Genomic DNA, 24194 nt, shown 5'->3' on the forward strand with positions numbered 1-24194 from the left:
GGTTCCTGTTGAAGAAGTCATCAGGGAAGAAACATCAGTAGCTTGATTAGGAGGAACCAGTCAGCAATGCCAGTAACAACTGTTCCATTGCTGGACTGGTTTTTCTGCGTCATGCTCATTCATCATTAGCCGGCATCATCAGCTGCCGTCATTGACTGGGGGAGTTCTGTGTATAATAAATTATATAAGATAAGATATGTGGGATAGGGCATGAAGGAAACGATTATTATTTCTTTAACTTTCTTTATTTTAAACATTGTATAATTTTGTACTATTTCCTCTTATTGAAAACAATCGTCCGCCATTTGTCATTCCGCAATTCTCTCTTCTCTCCCGCTCACTCGTCGCTCTCTCTTTCACACACCTTTGCGTATCGTTTCATTCCGCCTACCATTCCTACAGATATTTATTGCATTCCTGATAAGTGCTGTATATTTAACAAATATTTCGTATTAGTTGAGATGTACGATGTGTGTAAAGGTGTTAATTACATTACTGGTGCGGTTTGTTAGGTTTGAAACAATGTTAATGTATTACATGAAAATTATGTGTGTGTGTCAACAATCTCTAAGAAACTACAGGAAATTAGCGAAACTAATAGCACTATTGATAAAGCTGTTACCTTCTTATCGAACCAGACCGAGGAACTCCAAAAAAACATCGAACGCCTTGAAATTAATGCTAAAAAAGACCAAGAAAGAATAGTTTTCCTAGAAGAAAAATTGGAAGATATGCAAAGATTGGCTAGGAAATCAAATATTGAATTGAAAAATGTTCCGCGCAAAAATAAAGAGTCGAAAGAAGAACTTGTAAACATGGTATTAAAACTGTCAAATAGTGTTGGTAGTCATCTGGAACAAAAAGATATAAAAGACATCTTCAGAGTTCCACCTAGAAAAGATGGCCCATCTAGCACCCCGATAGTTATGGAATTAAATTCCACGTTGATTAAAAATGACCTTCTTAAAAAATGTAAAAGTTTTAATACAAAATCTAAACAAAAGTTACAGATACAACACCTTGGATTCAAGGAAAATGAAACTATTCCAGTGTTTGTTTCCGAGCAATTAACATCAAAAGGAGCGCGCTTATTTTTCCTATCTAGGGACTTAGCCAAATCTAAAAAGTACAAGTTCTGTTGGACATCCATGGGAAAGATCTACATACGCAAAGAAGAAACCTCTCCTATAATTACTATACATAGTGAAGCTCGGATACAGCAGTTATTCCAACAAACTGATTGACTATTAACAACAAAATATTGTGTGCTATACTGCTTATATCATATTAGATTACTGTACCACACTACTTGTTTTAGTTACTTTATTTACACTAACAAATTATTACACTATTACACTCCACACCTAGCTATAAAAACAAACATACATAAAACCAACTTACACATTAAAACACTGCCCATATGCCAACCCTGTGCTACAAAACTATACATGCACTACATATATAAACATAATTTTATTTATCTAATTAGGCCTCGAACAATCGTTTTAGATACTTACGTTAAGCACCATAAATATAAAGAATTTGGAAGTTATACTAACCTTTCATGGATAACACACTAAATACAGTTCTTGAAATTGATAACGGCGAAGCAGCGAGTTCCTTCCACTGTACAGTACAGGATCTACCTAAATATATAAACTTAGAAACAGCAAACTTTACTATACTAACCCAGAATATAAGAAGTATATACAGTAATTTGGACGACTCTTTAATAACTTTATCAGCACATTTAAACAGCATAGATATTCTAGTTTTTACAGAATGCAGAATTAGCAAGGACAGGCAAATTCCAGACATTCTTAGTTACAACTCATACAGAACAGAAAACTTGCTCAACCAAAATGACGGTGTTGTAATTTATGTTAGGAATAATATGGAAGTCTTAGTTAAAGAAATCTTTCTCCAACATGCCTCCTGCATTCAGGTGAGAACACCCACGGCCACAATATTAGGTATATATCGCTCCCCTTCTAATAGGAATGCGGAAGCGTTTATAAACTCTCTAGGAACCCATTTAGATACAATTAAAACTCATTCCCATATAATAATACTTGGAGACATCAACATAAATCTTTTGTATACATCATCAGAAAAAAATCATGAACGGAAAAATAGAACAAATTATTTAACCATGTTGGCTTCTCAGGGACTCCTACCTGGTCATTTTCTCCCGACTAGGAATGACAGATGCCTGGACCACGTTATACTAAAAATTGATAAAAATATCACATTAGGAGAAATAGCCATACTTAGTACTTCCACCACTGATCACTCGGCGGTCCTACTTAGTCTTAGAGGGAGGGCTGGGCGCAGACCTTTGAGCAGGGTGAAAAAAGTGACTGATTATTATTCAGCTTACTTAAGTATACAGCAATTAGACTTACAGGAACTGTATCTTCAGACTGACCCGGATAGGCTAACAGACCTACTCATCAAACGCTTAACAGGTGCACTTTTTGCACACACAAAAATCCTTAAAGTCAGTAGGTCTAAGTGGACGCTGAAGCCGTGGATGACCCTCGGAGTACTTCGCTGCATTCGGAATCGCAATAATATGCAAAAATCATTAAAAGCTGACCCGAAAAATGAGATCCTTAAAATAACTTACCGCAGATATAGGAATTACTGTAATACTCTTATAAAAAGACTGAGACGTAGGTTTGACCGTGATAGACTTGCAAAATCGCACAAAAACAGTAAAGAACTCTGGCAGAATATAAATGAGGTAACCCAATTTAAACCTAAAAAATCAACAAACACAAATCTTTTAAATTTGAAACCAACTCCCCTAAACTCGGCAAACTACGTCAATAATTTCTTTGCCACAATAGGTAGTGCTCTTGCTAGTGAAATTAAGGCTAATAACGGATGCTCGCCTCTTGATGGTACTCAAAATAGAATATTATCATCATTTGTTCTTATGGACACTGATACTGAGGAGGTGGAGCGAGTTATTAGGGCTCTTGATCCTGAGAGCTCCCCTGGCTGGGACGGTATACCGAATAGGTTTCTAAAGTCTATAAGTGTAGCTATTGTTCCAGTAATAACTCATCTAATAAATCTAAGCTTCAAAAGTGGTGTTTTTCCAAAGTCAATGAAAAAATCACTAGTAACTCCAGTTTTTAAGGGTGGGAGCGGAGACGATGTCAACAATTATCGGCCTATATCCGTGCTGCCTTCAATATCAAAGATTTTTGAGAAATTAATAAACAATAGAATAATGAAGTATCTTGATCAATTTGAAATACTATCTAACAGGCAGTTCGGCTTTAGGAAAAATAGGTCAACGGAAGACGCTGTAGTAGCTCTCACCTCCCTCATTGTAGAGAAAGTTGATTCAGGCAAGAAATGTGTTGCAGTCTTTCTTGACCTCAAAAAAGCGTTTGACACCGTCTCTGTTCCAATCCTATTGAGTAAGCTTGAGAGCCTAGGTTTCAGAGGACATTCTCATACATTATTGGAAAGCTATCTTAGTCAACGTACCCAATGTGTCAAAATAGGAGACTGTATCAGTGAGCAAATGGAGATCAAATACGGGGTGCCACAAGGTAGTGTGTTGGGCCCTACACTATTTTTAATTTATATTAATGAACTTTGTAATATGAGTGTTAAAAACGGACAAATATTTTCATATGCGGACGATACAGCCGTAGTCTTCTTTGGTGATACCTGGGAACATGTACGTCTTCTTGCAGAGGATGGCCTTACCAAAATTGCTAAATGGCTTAATTACAATTTATTGACGCTAAATACTACAAAAACTAATTTCGCTTGCTTCACAATCTACAACTCTTCGCAACCTAAATCTAACTTTAATATTAAAATACATTACTGTGAGAATCCTAATAACATAAATTGTAAATGTCCCGCCATAACCAAACTAGATAAAACAAAATACCTCGGGGTAACCATTGACCAAAGGCTTAATTGGCATGACCACCTTGAACTAACAGCTTGCAGACTACGTAAGTTGGTGTGGATTTTTAAAAAGCTACGACATGTGTGCTCAAAAGAATTACTCATTAAAATATACATAGCTCTTGCTCAATCCATATTATTATACTGCATCCCAGCATGGGGAGGGGCATCTAAATCGAGGTTTATTCAGCTCGAGCGAGCTCAAAGAGGTCTTCTGAAGCTAATGCTTTTTAAGCCGCGTCGATTCCCTACTTCTGATCTATATTCATCAGCGAATGTCCTTACGGTCAGACAGTTATTTGTTGTAATGACAGTGCTTAGACGTCATAAATCTATCACTTATCATCCTCAACAAGAACTAAGGAGACGGCCAAAAAACATTATTAACACTCTTCGAGTCAAAACTGATTTTGCACGTAATCAGTACTTCAATCTTTCGGCTAAATTATATAACACAATTAACATAAAGTTCAATGTCTACCCAAAGTCCCTGCATGAGGTTAAATGTACACTGACTACATGGTTGAAGACTTTAAATTATTTGGATACTGAATCCTTGTTATACTAAGGGCAATCATCAATACGCAATCACCTAGTGGACTTATAATATCCGATCCCAAGATTTTCAAATCGTAGGGCTAGGTGATTATCCGTGATTATCCGTAAACGCACACACACACACAGCACGCACATACACCCTCATCACTACACTACTCACCATCATAAATACACACATAAATCTAAAACAATTATTATTAACTAAGTTTAACCTTATATGCAACCACAGTTATATAAGCAATCCATTATTGTATTCTTTGCTGCACCCACTGTTAAGTTTACCTACTAATACAAATGTTATACAATAACAGCTTGCACGCAATTACTTTTATAATAATAGGTACCTAGACTATAAAATTGTCTACAAACATAAACCATTGTTAAATAATAATTTGGGAAGAGCGAGGCCACCTAGCACAAGCAATGTATTGCTTAAATGGTGTGCCTCCACAATTTGTGAAAAAGGTTTTTGGAAGACAAATAAATATTTTTGTATTTTTGTATTTTTTTGTGTAATATGTCAGATTGGTCTCTCCAATCTGTGTTCAATGTTCAGTATGTCGACGGCTCAGACGACGCCCTGAGCCGAGATTCGCACCCTCAGGCCTGTTGTCTTAAATTTTATTACAGGTCAGAGCCCTGAGCGCTCCCCATTTGTCCGGCCAAGTAGTTAATGCCATCTGCGGCAAATGTACAATAAGTCACGTCAAAAAAAGCTTTACCTAGCTTTTTTGGTAACAGGTGATAATAATTCCATATAAAACTAAAAATACTGACAATGCCTACGGTGTGCTAGATTTGAACTGTACAAATAAATGACATATCCTAAAAATCCCCAACTAAAACAAAACACACACACACATACACACACACACACACACACATATATATATATACACACACGTCACTGACGCACCGTCTATACCTTGTTTTAAATCGCGACTCAAACGTTGGCTTCTTGAGCACACGTTCTACAGTTACGAATAGTTACGATGAATTTATTACATTTCTAATTTAGATAATTAGTTACTGGACAGTACAGTTCAAAAATTATAAAGGTACATTATTTGTATGAATGTATTGATTTAACAATTTTATTTTAATTTTATATTGGAATTTGTGACTTATTAATTTGATTGTAAATTTAAATATTGTAATTTTGATCTTGACGTGTAATATGAATTATTTCCAATAAATTATATGAATATGAATATACACACAGGATACAGGCTGAGTAAATAGTAGATAGTATACGTTTTTACAGTAAAATTCCAGATAATATTTTAAATTTGTCAGAGAATTTAAAGCTCACGTGAAGCTTACTTTGTGTAAAAAAGCTTATTATAAGATTAATGATTCCCTAAATGATAAAAATGTCTGGTATTGAATGTGTTCCTCTAGTTATTAAAGAACTTGTAATGTACCCTCATTGATTTAAAAGATGTGTTGCTGTTGCAGTTTCTTGTCATTTCTTCTGCTCAGCCATAACACCTTGCGAAATGACGTAAACTCAAAAATGTTACATTGACCTTCAACAAGTTTATCCATGATAATTACATTGAATAAATGATTCTGATTCTCATTCTGATAGAAACAAAAAGATACTGTTCATCGCAATACAAATCCTAACGTATTTCGCGATACATAAATCGTGCAATGTAAAGGCGAATCAATAAAACAATGGATTTGTTATCTCTACAAGACCGTTTGGGTGGGACCTAACTCAAGCCCCGACGTATGAATGAATGGTTCGCTCTTTGCACAACTTCTGCTTTGGTAAACAACGGTATAAGCTATGTGCTACTGCACACAAAACACTCGCTACTCGCTAGCTAATGTTTATAACCCATATTACCTAATAGGGAGCATGCCTATTGCCATTAACCGGGTACAAATTTTAGATACCAGGGCCCTGTTTATCAAAACTTACAAGCCTTGTATTACAAGAAATCTTCTTGTAATTTTTTTGAATACGAAATCGTGTTTATCAAAACTACAAATGTGTAAGTACGTAGTCGTTATAAATGAGTCATGTCAGGGGCCTTTGGCGGCTCAATAGTAACCCTGACACCAGGGTTGATGAGGTTAGTAATTCGCCTCAAAACCCACACGATAGAAGAAGAAGAAGAATGTAAATTACATGTTACAAGTGTTAATATTTATTTCACAAGTTTATTTTACAATACTACTTTTTTGATAATGCAGTAGTTTTAGGCGGATGAGACGTTCGTCATGTAAAAATTGACGATTCAAAGTGTAACTATGTTACCAACTAAATAAAGATATTTTTGAATTTGAATAAAAGTAATTTACACGTACTTGTGAGTAACTTGTAACTTGTGAACGTGTAGGCTTGTAAGTTTTGATAAACAGGACACAGTACGTGACATTAGTTTATGTATCATCTTAAAATAGCAACTGTACTTTTTTCACTCTTTCGCGTCTGCCTTGGACCGACTATTTTCTCACGTTCATTATATTAAGAAAACTGTCGAAGAATCCCGTAGTGTCCGTAAATTATTCCTCTCAAGAGGACAGGCGGGCCGCGGAGACGGCGGCGGACGCTAAGTTAGTTCTTCAACAAATCCCAACTCATAACTTTGTCAGGGAGGTTTACTGTTTTCATTTAGCTATGTTAATTAATTGTATACTTATCAAAACAAAGAGCTATAGCCTAGTTGAAATAACGCTTGACTATCACTGGGAGGTCGCAGGTGCATTCCAATCCCATCACGAGTCTAAAGCAATGCGATTTTCGAATTTGTTTTTGAATTCATGTTTGGATCACAAATGATTATCACGTGCTCAGCGGGAAGGATAATAATGATAAAATCCACATTCCCGAGAAATGCATTTCGAAGGTATGTGACCCTACTTGTATTGGGTTTTTTCCTTCGCGGGTTGGAACGTCACACAGGCAACCGCTTCTGTAAAAAACCGGACCCGTCAAATTTTTAGATTAAGTAAGCCGTCCTCGGATTTAGTGAACACGGAATATCACTAGAGCGATATACAGAGTGTTAGTGACATCATCGTAACGAAAACTTTGAGGGATGGTTCAGACCATGGTTCTGAGTAGATATCAAGTAGAATTTTCTGTCGCAAAAGTATGGAACTGGAATAAATTATTTTCAGTTCCATACTTTCACTTGATATTAACTCAGAATCATGGTCTGAATCATCTCCCTCAGAATACCCTATCTACACGAATGGATACTTGTATGTACTTGTACAGGGTGTAAGTGACATCGTAACAAATACTGAGGGGAATGATTCAGCTCATTATTCTGAGAATACGGGGGTATTCGTTATGATGTCACTAACACAAAATACGTAAAGTATACAAGTATACAGAACTCGTATACTTTATGTATTCTGTGTTACTACATAATATTATGGTAAAAATATCTACATGCTCACTAACTCCAATCGATCACGTTCAGTCGGAAGTGCTCGGGGGTTGGCTGGCAACTATTTTAATTAGTTCGTCTACTAGAACCTCGTACCAAGCAAGCCAAGTCGGACAAACTTGATGTATTATGGTTCGATTTGTGTGAAAACGAATTGGTTATCAATATGTACCTAGTATTTGGTGAAGGGTTTTGTAGTGACTATTAAGTAGGTGTGCAAAAAGGGGTTAACGTCGGGGTAGCCTATGTAATATCGCATTTTGAGTTAAAATGTGCTAAGATTATTAAAATTTGTACTTAAAAGCTTTAAGCGCTAAATTATATGTATCATACACCGGCCATCCTGAAGTAAGGACCGCCGGTGTATTTCTATATCACGTTAACGGCTGCAGCTATCATTCTGAACAAATAGATAGACAAAATACAGAGATAAGGACAACATATACAGAAAGGCACAACAGGCGGCCTTATTGCTCATGCAGCAATTCCTTCCAGGCAACTTTTAGGTACTACTAGTATTACCTAAGCCAAAAATAATCGTCGTCCAAGTTGATTACAAATTATACATATAGTGAGTTATACAGTGAGTGTATAGTGTACGTAAAGATGTATAAAATTTATAATGTTTTTTCTTTTATAAGTTTTTTAAAGGTTATGTAGCCTGAAAACGTTTTATTTTAATTTCATGTTTTGTTTCTCGCTGACTATGTTTTTGTAAGTTAACAGTTAAATTATTATTACTAGTAAAGAACTTTGAAAAAAGAACCTTTGGGTACAGGAAAATTCAAATAATAAAAAATCAATCAAAAAAAGCAAATGAAAAACAAATAAAAAAAACAAATCAATTTGATGTTCATAATCTTAGCACGTTTTAGATCAAAATGTGTACAATCTTTCTGCATTATATATTTTATGAAGATATGTGATACTAACTACGTAGGCGATCCTGACATTCACCAAAAAGGGATATCGGTGGCTTCCTCTCCAACACAACCTCGAAATTGAAAGCTTATTTTTTTTTACCTAGATTGAAACTAGCTTGTCTATTGCGAGGTTTTGTTATAAAAAATCACATTTGATTGTTATTTATCAAAAAGGCACTTTCTTGGTTTTCTCTATTACTGGACTGGTACTGCTGATATTTGCCTTACAGTCAAGACTAAAAATATCGTAGGTAATACGCTTTGGAACCATGTGTCAATAACGTTTAAGACATACTGAAACCAAAGTCTTAATAAATGTAAAATTTGTTAATGCGACCGGGTTCTAATGATACCTACGACAATACTTTTCTTCAACAACAAATAGTCAAAAAGTCAAGACGCTACAAATTCGTTTATCTTTGAAAAGCCAGTTCAGATAACGCGGATATTTACAGATCAGTGAGCAAGGACATTGGAGCTGTAACGCTTATCTTGAAAGAGTTAAGGTCTCTACACACAGACATACATATCGGGATCGTCTGGGTCTCAGTTCCAGGGTGAACAATACCGTCTTCTTAAAATTCTTATTCTTCAATAAAGTATGGAACTGAAAATGATTAAAAAAAACACAAAATTACGTTTTTGAAATTGAATTTTGCGACGGAAAATTCCACTTGATATTAACTCAGAATCATGGTCTGAATCATCCCCTTCAGTATTCGTTACGATGTCACTAATACCCTATTATTATAGATATCTGAACAAACATTACAAAAAATACCCGCCCCGGAGCGCTACCGGTGCAGTATCTGTGTGTCGAGAATTTTAAAGATGACAAACAAGATTCTGCCGATATCCGAAAGTACATGAAAATTTCAGCCGTAAGATAAAGTCACGTAGTTACGTGACGTCGAAGTTTCGACACTTTAAAAATTGCCGTCGTTAAAACTAATGGCGTCATCATTTTCAATAATCGCCTGGGATTTTGTAGTTTGAGTAAGTAATAAATAATTATTTTGATTATTGACTTTCACTTACCCGAGCCTGAGCCGTGATAGCCCAGTTGGAAGAACGCTGATCGCAGGTTCGAATCTGGCATGGGTCTAAACCAATTCCATAGTCAAGACAAGATTTAAGACATAGACAAGATTCACTTACTGATAGAAAAATTAGCGGGCTTCCGTTTCGGTGTTGCTACTTGTGTCATTCCATATTTAGAATCGTGACTCATCGTCACGACATGAGCAATATCATGTACCCACTTTAGGACTCTGTCACACTAACATGTTTGACATTTAGTGAGACTTACAGTTCAATTTGTCAAAAAAGTTAATGTGACATGGTACCAAAGTGTATACATATTAATGCTCGTGATCGTACATCTGTACCCTTGGCGAACAAACCCTTACCCAACAGTAGGGGCAAGTGACCTCTCAATGTTGACCTTGACTTTGAGTAAGGTCCCTAAAGGGTTTCAGTCACGTCCATTTGAAAAAGTATTTCGTAATATGTTTAGGTAACCGTTTAACGGGAGTAAAAAAATCGGTATTTATGTTCTAAGATGGATTTCGTGAACCACTATGGTGTTAGGTTACCAGCGAATAGAATGTCGATAGTGTTAGTGTTGTTAGTTTTACAGGCTGATCACCTGATTGTCCGAATGTAAGACGATCCGTGCTTCGGAAGGCACGTTAGCCCGGTCCCGGTTACTACTTACTGATGTAAGTTAGTAGTCGTTACATGAGCCATGTCAGGAGCCTTTGGCGACTCAATAATAACCCTGACACCACGGTTGATGGGGTTGGTAACTCACAACACACATGATAGAAGAAGAAGTGTTAGATAAAACAAAATCGATCAGACGAATCTCTATACATCCCTATGTTATCCCTATGAGAGATCTAACTCGGTACCGCTCACTGAAGCCGTTGTAAAACTTTATCTAAGTATATTAAAGAAATAAATCTACTGACGGTCGCAAGTCAATATATTTATGAAAATATTATGTTCGTACGTAAAAATGTATCTCTCCTTCCGAGAAACTGTGAAAGGCATACTTTGAATACAAGGATAAGAAATAAATTGCTATTCAAAATTCTAGATAAGTAAAGCAAATTAAGTTCGTCTTGTAGGGTATGTATGTATTATGTTTTTACAATAAAATACTAGATATTATATAGAATTTGACACAAAATAAATTGCTCATGTGAAGCTTACTTTATGTAAAAAAGCCTATAAGATGATTGATTACGCACCTAAATGGTAAAATTCCTGGTATGTAATGTGTTCCTCTGGTTATTGAAACACTTGTAATGTACCTATACGTAAATTGATTTAAAAGATAAGTTGCTGTTGTAGCTTCTTGTCATTTCTCCTCCTCAGCCATAACAAATCAAATCAAATATACTTTATTGCACAGAACTAAAATTTTAACAATCAGACAAAACACATGAATACAGTACAATTTGGGCGGCCAATAGTGGGCGGCTAGAGCAATTTCTTCCAGGCAACCAACAAAAGGAAACAAACATTTACAACTTGGACAACACCGTAACACCGTAGATTCAAAAATTTTACATTGACCTTCAACAAGTTGATACATGATAATTACGTTGAATAAATGATTCCGATTTTTGATATGAGTAAATATAATTAGTATAAACAAATCAAATACTGCACAGAACTTAATTTTAACAATCAGACATAACACATGAATACAGTACAACTTGGGCGGCCTTATTGCTCTGGAGCAATTTCTACCAAGAAACAAACATCTAATAGACTTGGAATGTCTGTTTCGGTTGAACTTACGTTGTAAGGCGGCTCGAGGTTCCCGGGGTGTAAACGAAGTATCGAAGCAATGGTGATACCTTTGTGTTCATATAAAAACTCGTTACTTTGCGTCCTGACCTCGACAGCCATGCAAAACTAACTTCGCTAGCAAACTAACTAAATAACTCCAAATGCCAATAACACTTTTAAAAGCCCCCGAAAAACTGTCAACAAAGTTGTAAACACGTCTTGTATCGGAATAATAATAGACTCTCCACTCGTGCGTTTAGAATTTATTTTGCCTTGCCAAATGGGCCTGCAATAAAAAATAACTCGCGCCCACATTCTGTCGGGTAGATTGTGATAAATTCGATAAAAACGCTACGAGTCGCGTAGCGGCGTAGCAGCTACGAGAGTTCGTAGAGGGGTTCGCTAAGCTTGTTATGAACTGAAATATTTGGCCTAAAGTGTTGGTTTTTTTATGGATAATTGGTTATTTTATTTTTTAATAAGTAATGATGATTTGGACAATTTGACTATAGAATTTTTCATAAATACCATTACCGGGATATATCATAAAGTGTCTTCACAATGTTTTCATTCACCTTTAAACACTAGTTATAAATTCGCGATCCGTACGTGACCTCAAAAATGGGTTTTAGTAGTAAAGAACCCGACCCGGGATTCGAATCGCAACCGAGAGACGGCGAATTAATATTGGGTGTTTCTCTGCTGCATATAGATATTATAATAATATTATTTGTCCGGCTAAGTAGTTAATGCCATCTGCGGCAATTCTACAATAAGTCACGACAAAAAAATAAGTAAATAATAATATGGTAGTTGTGTAGTGTGACCCTTTTTAGGCAAACGTTAATATGCATATTTAGGTCCCTTGTTCGATCCTGTCTGGAAATAGACACAGCTCGAGCGGTGTTAAATTTTCATTTACCTATTTTCTCTGTCGTGCTTACGTCATTGAGTCTTCTGGCTATAGTAATAAAATTACAGTGGGTCATCTACATACAAACGCTTTTCGTAAAAGTAATTCGGTTATAAAAATAGAGATCCAAATATTATGACTTGATTTTTAATGAGGGATACTTTCTAATCAACGTTCTCCAAACATACGATAGATAATCTATTTTCTCATTGCTGGCGTACATAATTATTCAAAAATGTAATGTAATGGCAGAAGAATATACAAAACTAATTGTTGTTTGATATTTGGATCACATTATCTATAAGAATTATTATTATTATTATTTAGAATGATGTTGCTACCTATATTGCTTCTCTTTATTTTGATCAGAATAATAATGGGTGGAAGTTGTATTTGTACCTTGGTTCATTAAAAAGGGTCATCATTTATATCCAAAAACAAAGATAAAAGTTGCATAATGTCTGTTATCCATGAAATTAAACGTGTAAACGAAGAAAAAACTTAACAAAACCCCCTATCGTGTTTTTGGGGAACGCCGATTGGAAAATCCGTCATTTTGAACTTCAATATAGTTATACATTTTTAAAGATACATAATCTCACGCCCGACATTCCTAATGGGGCGGGCAGGGCCACAAGTAATCCAAGACAACTTGAGGCCACTGCTGATAGCAGTCCCAAGATGGATATGATGAACCTTTTGGTGGTAATGAATCACCCATAAGGTTCATATACAATTATAAGTGATTCTTGACGCGAGTGTACGGTACGACGGTTCCTGATGGAATGAGGCTTGTTGCTGCGCACGCAGCCATCCTTCTTCTGTATTCAAACTTGAGTTCCTCGCGCTGGTGGCCAGTTCTCTGCGTACTGGCAAGCAGGCGCTCGTCGAAGGAGTCTTCATTCCACTGTTTATGACTGGTTTTTTTCTTTATTTATTTATTTATTTAGATAGGTATACCAACAGTACACATATTGTAAAGTTATAAAATGCAAGTCTTAAATTAGATTTTGTATATGTGCCCCAATTACAGGTACACACTGTATTCACATTTACAACAACAAAACTTATATATCTAGGTATTTTCTTTATTTTATGCTGTGGTTTTCGCCTTAGTTGCCTTTAGTTACTAACTAAAAATAAACCGATCCAGGTAATGTCTGGAATCTTTGTAATAGCCCTTTTACTTGTGGCTTTTTCCGTTTAACTTTGTCTCGGATTTGTGATTTAAGGGATTGCCTATTTTAGGTCCGCCATTTTAAGATTATCTCTAAGTATCGTTTTGAAGGTTTAGCTTTAATTGAAAACTTTCGTTATATACCCGTTCGTATGTTTAATTAGCGTAGAAATTACAATGAAACAAAATTGCCTAAGTTATTTTTTTACCACATAAAAATCATTATTATTCTTTTTTGTAGCGATGGAGTGACACAGGCCTAAACCAATGATTGTCGAGTTCGTTTTGGAATTCATGTTTGGATCATAAATGATTATCACATGCTCAGCGGTGAAGGAAAACATCGTGAGGAAACCCATGATGCATTTTCGGAGGTATGTGACCTAACCGTTATTGGGCTGGTTTTCCCTTTGCGGGTTGGAAGGTCAAGCAGTCGCTTCTGTAAAAAACCGGACCTGTCAGGTTAGGTAAGCGGAGCCTGTGAAAAACGGGATAATGCTAGGGGGATGCTAGTATATATATAGATAACTGAATAAAGTATTCTATAGTTAGAATAAATATAGAAGGCAAGTAGTAAACGAATTGTATCCGGTAGACAAGTGCTCAGAACGAGGGTTATTGCGACAAAAAACTTATAATAACTTACTCCACTTGTGTGGTCCAAGAGAGAGGTGGTTAGCGACTTTAGATAATCTATTGCAATATTATTATTAAAGGACCTTTTTGTTTCTTTAATAGCGCTCTGCGCTCTAAAGAAACACACAAAGAGAAAATTAAATCGAAGAAATCTGATTTGGTCGGGATTGAATCCGCAGTGTTACTACGCTCATCCTGTCTTGACAAGAAAACGATTACTTATTGATTTATTTTTAAGTTCAAAAACAGAACGCGTTAAATTTTTACCTTCATTCTTCTTCTTCTATCGTGTGGGTTGTGAGGTAGATTACCAACCTCGTCAACCCTAGTGTCAGGGTTACTATTGAGCCGCAAAGGCCCCTGACATGACTCATGTAACGACTACGTACATACATCAATAAATAGTAACCGGGACCAACGGCTTAACGTGCCTTCCGAAGCACGGATCGTTTTACTAACCTAACCTAACCAAATTAGGGATCACAAAGTGATTTTTGTGATTTGTCCCAACCGGGATTCGAACCCGGGACCTCCGGATCGTGAGCCCAACGCTCAACCACTGGACCACGGAAGCTGTTTGCCTTCATGAAAGACTGGGTGTGAATACTTTCAATAATGATGGCTGATCATCTATCACCTTACCACACCCGGACACTCCATTCAAAATTGGAATTATTACCGTGTGCACGAGGGAGACAGATAGTTCGCGCGAGCTCCCTCAATTACTCTTTAGCGGCTTACGGCTATTTTGGACTACAGTAAGACAGAGGGGGTGAGGTAAATCTAGCTCGAATTATTCTTTATGATCTCTCTCTTGGTCGGTCCCTCATATCTGAGGATCGTGGTCAGCATCAGGGTTGCACCTGGAGCGTATGATCTGCCTCCACCGGTTCCTGTCCAGCGCTTCCCTTACTACTGTGTAGAACTTGGATGACGACGCGTCTTTCACTTGATCAGTCCATCTAGTCGATGAACGACCACGCGATCTTTTGCCTTCAGTGTTACCAACCACAATCAGCTTCTCCAAACTGTCATTACCTCTGCGCATCGTGTGGCCGAAATAAGAAAGGATGCGTCGTTGGATTCTTTATGATAGAAGCTATCATTTGCCGCCGCAAATTTTGTTACTAAATCTAACGTTCCACTACAGAAATCTACACAAAATCACCATCAAAAAGTCACCTACAAATATACCTTTTACATCGAAACCAGACAAATCTATAGACAAAAAGACATAGTTGAGTAGGGAAAGTTTCCACCGTTTCCACGGACGAATAGCTGTTTTATTTTGTTTTTTATTGTGACAACCATTCCTAGTGACGTCAGAGTATATAAAAAGATTCGCGGTGATAAACTTGGGGTGGTATAAAACACGTACTTTTATCGTCTACTGCAGGACTGGCCATAGAGGCAGCCAATCAGCTCGCGACACCAAACACTTCAGGACCCCGATACCGACCCCGCCGGCGTGGTCGACGATTTCCATCAATCAGCGCTTATCGCTATCGACCCGCCAGGGTCGAATAATTCTTTCAAATATTTTTCCTCTCAGACGACGCCCTGAGCCGAAAGTTCGTGCCCAACTGGGCACCCTCAGGCCTGTTGCTTTAAACGTTGTACCGGGTGAGAGCCTTCAGCGCTCCCCATTAGTCCGGCCAAGTAGTTAATGCCATCTGCGGCAAATCTACAATAAGTCACGTCGAAAGAAAAAAAAGCTGAAGGCTCTCACCCGGTACAACGTTTAAGACATCAGGCCTGAGGGTGCTCAGTTGGGCGCGAACCTCGGCTCAGAGCGTCGTCTGAGACCCTAGTGGGTCGATAGCGATAAGCGCTGATTGAGGAAAATCGTCGACCACGCCGGCGGGGTCGGTATCGTGTCAGTGTACTGACTATATATCTAGTTAGGTGACCTTGAAGGCTTTATGTCACATTTAATACGTCTCCCACAAAGCAGACGTCGTTGTTCTCGGCGAAATTCACAAAGTTTCACGTCCTTTGTCTTCGTGATCGATTTTCAATAGGATGAAATTCTTAAGCCATCCCAGTTGAAGTTAGAGCTCTAAGGCGGCTACACATCGACACCTCGCAACGCAAAGCAATAGAAAAATCTTTATTACACACTAAACTCGAAGAAACAATAGCAAATAAAAATAGATGTACCGCTGACTACCCCAATTGGGATATAGTCGTGAGCTTATGTTAAATAAAAACCCACGAAGTACAGTTGATGGCTTTTTAATATGTTACAAACACTTCCACAAACTTATGATAAGAAATGAAAAGAAAAAACAAATGAAAATGTTCACTTGTGGTAACTTTTTAATGAGCATTTGTTTGTACTTCTTAATATCCATCTTGTAATAAAGGCAGTAAGTTACGAATACGAATTAAAATAAAAAAGAGACATAAGTACAAAACTTAGACCTTGTATTCTAACATTGAATAAAGCATATATGATAGTTTGGCGCTATATGTATTAGCATGACATTAGGAGAGCTTCGTCATTGGAGTCCTTTAAAGGGCAAGTCAAGGCGCATTTCCTTACTTCTTTTTCCTCTTCATCTTCATAATCTATCTACTCCTTTTCATCCATAGTATATGTAGTATGTAGTCTAAGTATTGACATTTATTTATTATAACAGTTATATGTGTAATCTATCACTGTATTTATTTTTATACGTACAAGTATTCCAATGCTGCACTATCCCGCTACATTATACATATAATATTAAATCATTCCTATACTTATACGTTGCCTGGACGACATTGCTACTTAGCAATAAGGCCGTATATTGTACTAATTCTATTTCTCTTATGTTTTGTATTTAATTTGTCAGTTTGTGCAATAAAGTATTTGTTATGTTATAATTAAAACTCATAATAACGGGTTCTTACCGCGTTTAAATCAGGGAAATATGAGACTCCCGATATTTCGACACTGTTCCAAGTGCCATGATCACGGGGTGACTGATGATGATATGATAATAACCGCGTAAACTTAATACAATTATGTTATGTTGTTATGTTATGTTATGTTGTTATGTCATGTAGCTGCGTTGCAACGCCGCAACTCTCAGATGTGTAACCATTCTAACCCAATGGAAAACTTATTTCCCGACAATTGCTTCAGTGCAGCGTCACGTTGGAAGGTTTTGCTCAGTGATTTAACGCTTTGAAATTAAACTTTAAATTGGAAAACTAAGGCAGTTTTTACGTAGACACTAGAGCTGTGTAATGCAGTTTTAAACGGATGAAAAACCGCGTTGAGTGACGAAACGATGCGACGTGGAATAAATGTGGGAAGGCGCACTTAATGAGATAACTTTGATGAAACATACTAATGGGCACCTCCCACTCAGCTACAAACTCATTTAAAATTATGAATTACATGCAAGTTATTCAAATTCAAAAATATCTTTATTCAGTTGGTAACATAGTTACACTTTGAATCGTCAATTTTTACATAACGAACGTCTCATCCGCCTAAAACTACTGCAGATTCTCAACTAATTAAACGTGTAATATGTTATGTAACTTAAGATGTTCTATTACCAAAATAACTATTTCAATCACGATTAAGTAAGTAAGTAAGTAAAATGTTTATTTTTCATAAGAAATTCAGAAAATATGGGTACAATAAAAACCGAAAAAAAAATTAAATAAATTAGTAATGTGGCAATGAACCAATGATTGTTGAATTTGTTTTCGAATTTATGTTTAGGTCATAAACGATTATCACGTGCTCAGCGGTGAAAGAAAACATCGTGAGGAAAGCCACATTCCCGAGAAATATATTTTCCGAGGTATGTGACCTAACCGGTATTGGGCTGGTTTTTCTCTTCGCGGGTTGGAAGGTCAGTCAGGCAGTCGCTTCTGTAGAAAACCGGACCTGTCAAATCGTCAGGTTAGGTAAGAGGACCCTGTGAAATACGGGATTATGATGCAGAGTAGATCGTCATCATCATCACCAGCCCATTAACGTCCCCACTGCTGGGGCACGGGCCTTCCCTATGGATGGATAGGGAGATCGGGCCCTAAACCACCACGCGGGCCCAGTGTGGATTGATGGTTATTAACGACTGCTAATGCAGCCGGGACCCACGGCTTAACGTGCCTTCCGAAGCACGGAAGAGCTCGAGATGAAAACTTTGTTTTTTTTTGTGGTCACCCATCCTATGACCGGCCTTTGCGAAAGTTGCTTAACTTCAATAATCGCAGACCGAGCTCCTCAATACTAGAGTAGATCGCACTGAACCTTTTTAAGGACATTCCCACTACGGCGAGTCTCTTTACAACGAGTAGTCCTACATCGCGTCTGTCATTTGTTTGTACTGTTCAAAACACAATGAGGTACTTTCTGGGCTACGTTCGCGAAAATTTATATAGATGGCGGTGTCCAGATTTAAAGTGATAAAAAATTACCAATTTTCTCATTACTCTGCTCATAATTAGTCAAAAATTCAACGTAATGCATACATACATAAATAAACTCACGCCTATTCCCCACCCGGGTAAGCAGAGACTATGGAGTTCCATTTGCTTCGATCCTGACATATCTTGCTTCCTCCATTTTCATCAACCGTTTCACACACGCACGCCGGTTCAGAGTAGATCGTAATGAACCTTTTCTAAGAACATCCACAATGTAATGGCTTAAGCATATACAAAAATAATTGTTTATTGGTACCTAGTTGGATCAGATTATATATAGAATTATGTAGCTACCTATATTGTTTTTTATTTTGATCAGAATAATAATCGGTGGAAAATTTATTGTGTGTAATAAAAAGGGTCATCATTTATACCCAAAAACAAAGATAAAAGATGTATTATGTCTGTTATCCGTGAAATTAGATATTGTTGGTCATAATTTATACCCAAAAACAAAGATAAAAGATGCATGTCCTTTCTGCATGAAATTAGATATTGGGAGAGTCCCTCATTATAATAACGCTCATCATCATCAATTCAAGAGCTATGCTCTTGTCGGTGTGGCATTTTCCATTCCAGTCTATCAAAGGCCAATTCCCTGACTTCCCTATAAGACACGACGTTAACCTTATAATGATGCTACGTACAATAATTATTATGGCGGCTCGCTGTCAACAGCTAAGGCGCGTGGCTCTTCATCGCGACTGTCATTTGTTCGTACAGTTCAATGTACTATAAATATGTGTAACGCGACATTTACCTAAATGTAAGCAAATCCGCTTGCAGACATCTCGAAACTTCTGAACGTTATTATGTAAAAGCGTACTTTACACGTTTAGAAATTCCGACGCAGCACGGTAATAAAGTGTCGGAGTTCTCAAAACGAATTTGCGAACGGAAATGAGAGACTATTTGTAAACGTGAAGGTATATTTACATTTGGACGTGGGTTGTCTGCTTAGCATCAAATTAGGTGGGATATGAATATTATGTTGAATAAAGACTCCTTCGACGAGCGCCTGCGTGCCAGTACGCAGAGAACTGGCCACCAGTGCGAAGAAGTCAAGTTTGAATACAAAAGAAGGCTAAATAACTCCACCATCGTTCGGAATTATGGACGTGAGTTAAAAGAGCATAAGCGGGTGGATTTGTATGATGCTCATCCATCAACATCCATTATGATGCGGATGGAAAAAAACCCTTTGTCGACATACCTGACATACAAGCAGAATGCGTACTACCTATATTCTTTCATCTCCCTAGCGTTATCCTGTTTTTCACAGGTTCCACTTGCCAAATGTAAAGATTTGCCAAATCCGGTTTTTTACAGAGGCGACTGCCTGTCTGACCTTCCAACCCGCGAAGGGAAAACCAGCCCAATATAGTTTAGGTCACATATCTCCGAAATACATTTCTCGGTAATGTGGGTTTCCTCACGGTTTTTTCTTTTACCGTTGAGCACGTGATAATCATTTATGATCCAAACACGAATTCGAAAACACATTTAGGCCTATTTTGGGATTCGAACCTGCGACCTCAAATCAAGAGTCAAGCGTTCTACCTACCGGGCTACCACGGCTACCAAAATATAAATAAATCTACTTTTCTGTGCCTTAAATCGTCGTAGCGACAAATGTTCGCATGAGCACGAAATCGACTCGTAATTCCAGAGCGCTCTTAATGTGAACGCTGAGAGCGGTACTTGATACCAGAGAGTCGGAGTGTTGGGAGTGTTTGGAGTGCTGAGAGTGTCGTGCTGAGTTAGCTTCTGCTACACTGCGGATAAGAGTGGCAATATCTATTCTAAAGTATCGTGAACGGAACTTGATTATGAAGTAAAATATTTGTTGCTTTTTTACCTTTGATGGGTTCGCTCTTGGCCCCAGACTTGCCCGATGGCATTGCCCCAGGTGCTTGTTCACTCTGGCCTTGAAAGCACCCGGGTTATATGCATACGGAAATACAGAACACGGCAGATAATTCCACTCCTTACCCTTATAGGAATTGCGGACGTGTGTATCTGGGTGTTTCCGATTAACTTAAGTACTTGTGTGATGCTGAGCCACCGCTTCCTATTCAGTTGGAGAGAACAAAGTTTAAAGTATGTAGTACTTTATTTATACCCGACCACGGAGAAGCAAAAAGAAGGGTTATTCGCTATCTTGTCCGTTCGCGTGGATTTCGGTTACCTCGCGCGATATATTACTCTATTCATAAGTTATATAAATGCTATCTTATATTCTTTCTGCACCTTGTTTTGGCCGGAACTTTCTGTACCAAACATCAAAATATGTTTAGTAGTTTTTGCAAGAAAGCGTAACAAAGACAGATAACTCTGTCTGACAAAGAGAGTCGCGTTTATAATATCAGTAGGATTGGCCCCATTTTTAAGTTATACCCATCATTTTCTTATCCGCCTAAAAGGAAAGGGACGGGTAATCAGAAAGATCGTGATCGTATTTCCGAAAGGCGCAGAAGGCCTCCGGAGTATTATTAATACACGTCCATTATCTGGATATAACATAGTATATGCCGCTTTAATACTCCTCAAAACTTTCCTATGCAAAGTTCTACGACTAGTGTCTATCCATATAGCAACGAGACACTATTTTTACATCCAGTTCTGAAATCGTTAGCTTTGGCAGAGCGTTGAGAGCTGCCATTGTCACCGTATAGAGTGTGAGACACTCTAGACTCTGCGACACTCGACAGTAGGTATACTCGACACTGTCGACTGTGTCAGAAAGGCGGAGATGCGGCCGGAGTATTGTTAATACACACGTCCAGAAATAAACTTCCGTCTTCTGCGTGGAGAAAGGCACAAAATGCAATGCCTCGTATTCGAACACACCAACAAAATAAATACATAAACAATAGGAAAAAAACAATACAATATAACAGGACAGCTGCTGGTGTTAATAACAATACCACTAATAAAAATATCTTCCTCGCGTCAACTAAAGGCTTGCGTCCACTAGGTTCGCATTGTCCCCGATACCGACCCCGCCGGCATGGTCGACGATTTCCCTCATTTAGCGCTTAACGATATCGGCCTACTTATTCTATTAATTAATTCAAATATAATTCTCTCAGACGACGCCCTGAACCGAGATTCGCGTCCAACTGGGCACCCTGAAGTCTGCTGTCTTAAATTATCTTCCGGGTGAAAGCCCTCAGCGCTCCCCATTTGTCCTGCCAAATAGTTGTTGTTAACGGCAAATATACAATAAGTCTCGTCAATAAAATATTGAAAGGGGGCTTTCATAAAATACTTGTTTTTTTACGCGGTTATTATCATAATTAAAACACATAATAACGGGTTCTTACCGCGTTTAAAGCAGGGATATGAGACTGAGACTCCCGATATTTTGATACTGTTGCAAGTGCCATGATCACGGGATGACTGATGAGATTGGAGTGGGGTAGATAGGTAGGAGTTTGGTGCGAGTTCAGATGGTTCCGATATCAAATACATAAACAAGCGGCAAAGAATGAGGGTAGACAGATATGTCTGGCCGTAGAAAATTGTGGATCTACCTACTCCACTCCAATCTCATCAGTTATTCCGTGATCATGGCACTGCAACAGTGTCGAAATATCGGGAATCTCATATCCCTGCTTTAAACGCGGTAAGAACCCGTTATTATGTGTTTTTATAAAATATTTGCAAGACAAGTGTAAAATGTTTAGCTCAGTAGGTATAGCAACGCAAGTCTATTTAGATGTTCTCGCCTCACATCAGTCAGTGTACCTTGTAATCCAGCGGCAAATTGCTCACATAATTTATAGCTGTACAACTCAACGTCTATTTAGAAGCAGGTGTCTTTGGAAATATTTAGCCTGTGTATATTTTCAGCTTTAAATAGACCCGCGTGGATTTTTCTGCTGGATATATTTTTTTGATTAAAGAATATAACAGGTAGGTAGGTCGTGAGGAAACCCACACACCTAGGGAATGCTTTTCAGAAGTATGTGCCCTATACCTGTATTGGGCTAATTTTACCTTCGCGGGTTGGAAGGTCAGACAGGCAGTCGCTTCTGTAAAACCCGGCCCTGGAAAATCTTCAGGTTTGGTAAGTGGAGCCTGTGAAAAACAGGATAACGCTAGGGAGATGAAAGAATATAGGTAGTACGCATTCTGCTTGTATGTCAGGTATGTCGACAAAGGGTTCTTTTCCATCCGCAACATGATGGATGTTGATGGATGAGCATCAAATCCACCCGCCTATGCTCTTTTAACTCACGTCCATAATTCCGAACGATGGTGGAGTTATTTATGGTATAATTTGTTTATATTGGTAGGTTTACATTATTATGTTTATTTTTATCTATATCACCATCCCGCGCTAAAATACATCAACTTCTTTCACCTTGAGGTTGCCTGAAAGAAATTGCTGTTTAGCAGTAAGGTCGCCTATTGTGCTTATTTTATCCGGTTGCGCTTGTCCCTTATGTTATATGTGCAATAAAGAATTAGAATTATTGATTGATTGATTGACCTCTGTGTACCTCTGACTACCCCAATTGGTATATACTCGTGAGCTTATGATATGTTATGACTTATGTTTGATTGATAGTGACACGGGTCCTCCTACCTATTTTATGCATGTATTTTTATGATTGATAATACGTACCACTTTTATTTTACAGAAGCAACTGTCATCGAACTATATAATTGAAGAATTATTGTCAGAAATTGTCATGTTATGTTATCAGGGGGGTTAAAGTGGCCACAGCAAAGCAATTTAAGAAAGCATTATTGCTATTTGATATATGTTTGCATTGCGCACTTACTTTTATATGCGCAAATGTCAAATTGCAATATTACTTTCTTAGATGAATTGCTTCGATGTGGCCATTTTAATCCCCTGTTCAATAAACTATTCTTATAACCGCCGCATTACAAAACGGCCCTGTTTTTGAAAACAGCTAGCCGTAATGTAATACAGCGGATTATACAATACGACTGCGACATGTATACTAAATTGCGTATGTAATATGTCAAATGTTACCTTAAAAAGATTGATACTTAGCAATAAGGTGATTTGTACTCTTTTTTGTCCATTACCTATTTCTGTATCTTGTAATTCCTGTGTGTGCAATAATGTATTTGTTATGTTATAATCACATACCCATGCAGTATACAATCGCGACGTGAGGAACGTTCCAACGTTCATTCATCGTTCATTCGTTCGTTCATTCGTTCGTTCGTTCGTTACGTTTTGTAATTATTTCTTTTTATTTTGGTGCAATAAAGTGTATTTGTATTGTATTGTTCCTAAATCTGATAAGACAATATACAATCGACTCCAAATTTGTACCCACAGCTCAGCAGCTATGATCGAAAGAATTTCGCATGGACAAGAGGACGTCCCAATGGTGTTGGTTAACACGCATGACTTGAGC

General features: G+C 37.6%; 1 protein-coding gene across 2 annotated transcripts in view; it reads left to right on the top strand.

Annotated features, from left to right (window-relative positions):
• Window positions 1-24194, top strand: part of LOC126374987 (uncharacterized) — a 90353-nt gene that overhangs the window by 26671 nt on the left and 39488 nt on the right. The window lies entirely within an intron of this gene.

This window comes from Pectinophora gossypiella, chromosome 18 (genome assembly GCF_024362695.1).
Source record: "Pectinophora gossypiella chromosome 18, ilPecGoss1.1, whole genome shotgun sequence".
NCBI classification, from domain to species: Eukaryota; Metazoa; Arthropoda; class Insecta; order Lepidoptera; family Gelechiidae; genus Pectinophora; species Pectinophora gossypiella.